This window comes from Electrona antarctica, assembly GCF_951216825.1.
Source record: "Electrona antarctica genome assembly, chromosome: 15".
Taxonomy (NCBI): domain Eukaryota; kingdom Metazoa; phylum Chordata; class Actinopteri; order Myctophiformes; family Myctophidae; genus Electrona; species Electrona antarctica.
Window position 1 is genome coordinate 35348930 of NC_136796.1, and position 5856 is coordinate 35354785.

General features: G+C 43.5%; 1 protein-coding gene across 2 annotated transcripts in view; it reads right to left on the reverse strand.

Annotated features, from left to right (window-relative positions):
- The window catches only part of LOC306937798 (gasdermin-E-like), a 13992-nt gene extending 8823 nt beyond the window's left edge, over window positions 1-5169 (reverse strand). The window contains exons 1-2 of one of the 2 annotated variants that reach the window (XM_079521753.1): window positions 5035-5169; window positions 4805-4935 (exon numbers count right to left, since the gene is read on the reverse strand). The gene's annotated coding sequence lies outside the window, so the exon portion shown is untranslated. Of the gene's footprint in view, window positions 1-4804 lie in introns of both variants that reach the window. The other variant, XM_079521754.1, reaches the window with a different exon arrangement.
- Between the last annotated feature and the right edge of the window lie 687 nt (window positions 5170-5856).

Consider the following 5856-nt stretch of genomic DNA (forward strand, 5'->3'; position numbering starts at 1 on the left):
ACACACACACACATACACACACGCACACGCATTATGCATACGTGCACGCACGCACACACAAACACACACACACGCACACGCACACGCACACGCACGTGCACACACACACACACACACACACACACACACACACACACACACACACACACACACTTCTCACTTCACACTCCAACTTCAGGCAGCTCAGTTTTCATAGCTTAAATATTTAAAGCAACCCGGTGAAGGAAGGATGTGAGTCATTGGTGAAGTGGAGAGATAATGTAGATGCAAAGCACAAATCTGACCTATGTTGGCATGTGGAATTTTACAATGTATTTAGCGGACGCTCTTAATCCTGCAGAGCGACATTATGTAGGAAGTAAGCGAGGGAGTCAATGCTGGACAGACCAGTGGGCAAGAGAAAGAGGAGAGAGAATAAGAGAGATGCAGAGAAAGAGGAAATGAGGGAGGGATTATTCTACCACTTAACTGTGGACTGAGAGGGAACTCCCCACCACTTCTCCCCACCACTTCTTAACTGTGGACTGAGAGGGAACTCCCCACCACTTCCCATAACGTTTACATCACATCACCACTGTCATGTCAGCAAGTATTGGCTATCAATAGTTTCATTGAGATATTACACTGTTTGTGTTTGTGGTTTCGAATTACTACAATGGCTATAGCTATTAGCCTGGCTATATAGCTATAGCTAGGTTTATTCAGAGAATGAATAGTGTCATTTTGAGTAGGCCTATCCAACAAGGATAACAAATGACAAGACAAAGAAAGAACCATATATTTAAGATTAGAATAGGAAAATATTCAGGTTGGGGTAGGCTTAATTGGATCGGCTCTAAGATTTTAACTGTAGCTTTGTGTGGCTATTTATTGATTCTGACATTTTCAATCTGTGTGTGTGTGTGTGTGTGTGTGTGTGTGTGTGTGTGTGTGTGTGTGTGTGTGTGTGTGTGTGTGTGTGTGTGTGTGTGTGTGTGTGTGTGTGTGTGTGTGTGTGTGTGCGCGCGCGTGCATGCGTGCGTGTGCGACTATGCGTGCGTGTGTGTGTGTGTGTGTGCGTGCGCGTCTAATCTCGTCTAATCAAATGTCTCCAAAAACAGCCCATGCTAATGCTATGCCTAATGCCTATATACTGTACTGTACATTGTAACTACCATGACTAAATCAGCTAAAAGTAACGTTATCAATAATAAAGCAGAGGAAAACAAAAACAATCCTTGTGAGCCCTGGAAGCTACTAACCAATCAACTAGGCTGCGGTCAGAAACTAAAAACCAGGTTTTTAAACATAAACGACATTTTTATTTATCTTTTTGTATTTTTTTGTATTTTATTTCAGTTACAGTTGATTTCATTAATGTACAATTTGTGTTTTTTTACATTGTATTTCAGACTTTTATATTTTCTACATGAATGTTGAGTACTGGTGTTGTTGTTTTGTCCTGTATCTGTTGTAATTGTTGTCATGTATCTGTTGTTTGTCCTGTCTCATGTGCAAACTTCAATAAAAATACTTGAATAATAATAATAAAGTGGGTTTAAAAAAAATAAAAAAAATGACAATCTCATCACTGACAAGCTTGATGTGGCCAACTACTTGAACATCTTCTTTACAAACATATAACGCTGGTTAACAAACTGCCCTCCCACACTGGGCTCTTTGGTGTAGAGCACATTAAAACCTTCTACAGAGGTGTTTGTAAAGACGATTTTAAACTAGTTATGGTAACAACTGATGAGGTACTGGCCTTGACAATATTCCCTCCAAATTTCTCAGAGACTCAGCCATCTCTATAGCTCCAATCATCACCCACATAGTAAACCTCTCCATCAAACAGGGACAGGTCCCCCAATATTTCAAACTGGCCAAAGTAAATTAGACCCTGGCAACTACCGCCCTATTTCTATTCTAAGCTCCATCTCGAAAGTGATGGAAAAAATAGTCTAATAGTCCATGACACATGCCTTCTCTATTTGAGCGACCACATCAAACATGAGGTGGATGCTGGCAAATACTGCGGCATGGTCATGCTGGACCTCCAAAAGGCTTTTGACACCGTGAACCACTCCATATTAAAGTTCTCAAACTCTGCCCGAACCCGACCTGGCCCGATTGGTACCGACCAGACACAACGTCATTGGGCCGAGCCAGGCCCAAACATTATGCTAATTAGTCGGGCCGGGCCGAGCCTCGGGCTCTGTGATTTTCCGTGTTTTTTTTTTTTTCATTCTTTTTTTTAAGAGTGTTATTATAATAAAAAATAGCAATTATGTTATTCGTGTAATGTGATTGTAATGTGTATATGATGAATGTGTATGTATGTATGTATGTATGTATGTATGTATGTATTTATGTATGTATGTATGTATGTATGTATTTATGTATGTATGTATGTATTTATGTATGTATGTATGTATGTATGTATGTATTTATTATGAAGAGGGCTGCTCTAGGCGATTCACTTGTGACAGGAGGACTGGAGGCGGGGGGCGCATCGCACTGGCATTTCAGACTCAGATGCCTCGTACACACATGACGGACGAACATGTGACGAATCAAAGTGTTTTGTCAAACCACGTGACTTCCATTGGAAAAGCATTGAGCCATGAAACACAGACAGAACAGATCATGTCCGTCCGGCATGTGTGTACGAGGCCAGAGCAGCAGCCCGTAGTTCCGCACTGCGCGCAGGCAGTACAGTAGAGAGAACAGTGAACGGTGTGAGACTTGCTTGCTACTGCTGGCTTACCTCTGGTTTGCGCACCAAACGAGCTTCTAACCAGTTATCTTGCCAAGTTGCCATATGCTTAAATGTTTTATAAGATCAATCGGATCACACGATAGCTGAAGCATCAGGTTTTCGTCACGTTGCTCTGAGCTGGCTGGCTGCGATGAATAAAACCTAATCATTATTTAACGTCACCAAAGTGACCAAACGATCCATGGTGATATAACTTAAACGAGGAAACTAAAGGGAGGGAGCTGCAGCTGCTATTTACTCACCAGTCACCACCGGTGGAATTAGAATGATGGAAATGTGAGTTACATAGGCCTACATCCTTTATTTCGATAAGTCCGTTGATCTCCGTTCTCACTTTCACACTGAACCACGGCGCCGCCATTTAGTGGTGTTTTTTTTTTCTTTCTTTTTTTTGTCGGGCCTTTGTCGGGGTTCGGGCTTAACATTATGGTTATTTTTAGGGTCGGGCCGAGCCTCTGGCCAACCCAGTTAGGGTTGGGTCGGGCCGGGCCTCCATTTTTGGTCCCGTTGAGAACTTTACTCCATACTGGTTAACAAGCTAAAAGCAATTGGTTTCGATAGCACATCAGTGAGCTGGATGCAATCCTACCTGGAGGGGAGAGAACAGATGGTGGAGGTGAATGGAACACTGTCCCGTCCCCCGTCCCCGTCCCCAGTGAGCTGTAGCTTTCCACAAGGAAGCATACTAGGGCCTTTACTGTTCCTAATATATGTAAACGACATGACATCAGCTTGTGACTGCAATTAACTTGTTCCTGTTCGCAGATGACTCGGCACGTCTCGGACAGGAACAAACTGCAGGTTGAAAAGGCCCTCAGCTCTGAATTCGGTAGAATCTGCACCTGGCTCACTGATAACAAACTATCTTTACACCTGGGAAAAACTGAATCCATTCTCTTTGGATCAAATAGTAATCTCAGCAAGGCAGATGGCTTCTTGGTTAGAGTGACAAATATTATCACACGTAAAGATGAAATTACCTACCTAGGTTCCATCCTGGAGGCTAATCTTTCCAGGGATAAAATGGCCAACAACGTAATCAAAAAAGTCAACCAAAGAACAAGATTCCTATACAGGATCTCCTCACTGGTCAACAATAACACCTTGAAGACCTTAACAGGAGATCTCGTACAAGGTTTATTTGACTATGCATGCACCTCCTGGTACCACAGCACCTCAAAGGCCCTTAAAACAAGGCTCCAGACTTCCCAAAACAAACTGGTCAGGCTCCTACTTGGCCTCACTCCCCGAACCCACCTCACCCCTGCCCACTTTGACAGGCTGGAATGGCTTAGGGTCGACGAAAGAGTACAGCATCTTGCAATGGGTCTGTTCCACAAGATTCAATACACCACCAAGATACCCCTTTCTAGTTAGTAGATAGGCCTACTTCCTTAATGTTAACGAAGTCCACACCCACAACACCAGAGGGAGTGCAACGAACCATGTACAACCCAGATTCGGCACAAACAAGGGACTAAATTATTTTCGCTACTATGCCACCGAAATGTGGAACGCCCTGCCAACAGTCATAAAGACATGCGAATCCCTTGACTCCTTCAAAACGAAACTGGCCCCCGTAAATCCCCCCCCACCACCCACCCCTTTTTCCCCTCACTGCATATGTTTCTTTTCCCTTTTTACCTCCTTTATGATGAATTCCTGTTCTGTTCTTTGGCTATATAGAAGTGTCTATTTGTACGTCTCTAAATGTTTTGATGAATTGAACAAGGTGGACCCTCTTGTAAACAAGTGTAATGCTTTATTGTGTCGTCCACTCACAGTTAACAGTCTTTGTAGGCCTATTGAGTTTGTGCTTGAAATGTACTGTAATTCTGCAAACTGTTAATAAATATTTAAATCAATCAATCAATCAATACGGAATCGGATTATTAATAATCGGGGGAAAATGGGAACAGATCCCAGGCAACACTGACCAGCCTGTCCAGACATTGTTTGTCAGCTTTTCTCCTATGTTAAACGTCACGAACTGTATAAATGATACCTAAATAAAGACGGGTGAAGTGGAATAAACTTACTTACCCCGGCAATCGGCAACTTGAACTTTGATATTTGATTTGAGAGTCGAGTGTTACTTATAACGGTCCGAGTCCGCCTCAGTCGTATGGAATTGGAATGTCCTGACTGAGGATGGGGTGGCCAAATGGAGACGCCTATTCCATTTATGAACAAGAAGAAATGTGAAAATCCTTGTCTCACACTCACACGGCTTTACACGCGACAACAAAGTAATTTTAAAGAAAATAGCCTACCGTTAGCTGCTCATACGACTGTAACGGAGAAACGATCAGCGCCAGTTGCAGCAGAACAGTCGCTTGACTCGCTTCCAAATCTAGAAACTTTCAAATTAAATGAAAACTAAACTAGGCTACTGTCAGTGTCAGGTGACGGTCTAGAACGGGGCGCTCTGCTGGCTCCCTGGGAGATGGCTGTGAAGACTCTCCGAACTGTCTGCTAGCTGCGCAGTTCATGAGCAGAGCAGCACCAGGCGGACACGCATATACTGTAGGGTCTTCTGCCCCATAGATATATATAAACTCTAGATAGCTCACCCGCGCTGTTGGCCAATGGAGAGCGACGTCGTTACGTGGCGGCCATCTTACCTCGGGACACATAACATTGTGTCTATGGGGCATGTACTCTTAAATGACCATAACTTGCTCAATTTTCAACCGATTTTCAAACGGTTTGGTTTGTTATAAACGTCAGAGACGTGCGCATACGTATATGATTTTATACGACGTTCATATAAAAAACATACATTAAGCAGATAAGCGTCCTGAATCATAGCCACGTTGACAACGTTTGTAATAAACCAACCCGTTTGTAAATCCGTCAAGATTTGAGCGAGTTATGACTGTTTCTGTTTGAGCTGCCATTGAACATACTGTACTGTAGCCCCGAAGTAAGATGGCTGCCGGGTGAACGACGTCAGAAACTCCGCCTTGAGCCATCTAGTGTTTATATATATATCTATGTTCTGCCCCGCCTTCTGTAATTACTATCAGGCTACCGCGAACGCGCGTTCGCGTGCGTGTGCGTGCGTGCGTGCGTGCGTGTGTGCGTGTGTGTGT